Genomic DNA, 1063 nt, shown 5'->3' on the forward strand with positions numbered 1-1063 from the left:
ACTCCGAGCAGCCAGCCGGTGCCCGCCGCCGGCGCCGCCTCCCGGGCAGGGCGTGGGGAGCCCCAGGTAGGGCCGGGCCCTCCGTGCGGGTCACTCCTGTGGCTGCAGACTCTGACGTGTGCTCTGCCTGCAGGGGAGCGAGTGTGTGTGTGAGGGGGAGAGACAGAGACGGGGTTGGGGGGCTCTGAGGCCAACGCCTACCCTTGCCCGGGGCTTTGGGGCTTCCCTGGTGGCCCTGCCACACCCTGCACACTCGCCGACGACCTGGGCAGACTTGGGGCCACGGATGTGGCCTGGGTGGGTTCCTGGCTGTGCATGGCCTACTGTGCTGTCCCCCAATTCCCAACACGACGCCCACAGCCCAGAGTGGGCTGAGCAGAGCAGTGGACACCTCGTCAGTGCGCCTCCCTCCTCCGGGCCCCCCACAGGCATCTCAGACAGCAGCCCCGGCCGCTCTCCAGAGGCACTTGCCCCCCGCAGCCCTCAGGGTGTCTGTGGTGCGGCAGGGGTGGGCAGGGGTGGGCAGGGGTGGCTGGTGGGCGGGTGTGAGAGCCTGGTGGCGCGGGGTGTGAGGGCCTGGCTGTGCGCCTGCCGTGCTGTGTGTCTGGAGTGTCCGTGTGTCAGCGTGCCGTGATGTGTGTGCAGGTGTGTGGGGCTGTTCACGTGGCTGGTCGGGGTTGGGGCCGTGGTCAGGGCCCCACGTGGGGGACCCCACTCCCTGGCCGCAGCCCCTCGGGCCCTTCAGGCAGCCGTGCGGCAGGTTGTGTCACTGCAGGACGGCAGTGCTGGCATGGACGAGGGACACTCAGTGTCCAGGCGGACATGGGGGGCCGGAGGGCCTGCGCCAGGCAGGGGCGAGCCGCCGTCCGCGGGAAGCTGTTAGCACGAGGTGGGTGGGCAGGTGCGTGGGCTGCGTGTCGGGATGTGAGCTGGGGCGTGGCCGGGAGCTACTGCCAGGGGCCCCGTGGTTCCCACTGGGCAAAGCACCGTGTCTGTCTCCTCTATCCCTACCTGACTTTGTGCAAATCTTTCCAAGGACGGGGTGCAGCTGCCTGGCCACCTG

Source organism: Condylura cristata, unplaced genomic scaffold (genome assembly GCF_000260355.1).
Source record: "Condylura cristata isolate star-nosed mole 26May11 unplaced genomic scaffold, ConCri1.0 scaffold00069, whole genome shotgun sequence".
Taxonomy (NCBI): Eukaryota; Metazoa; Chordata; class Mammalia; order Eulipotyphla; family Talpidae; genus Condylura; species Condylura cristata.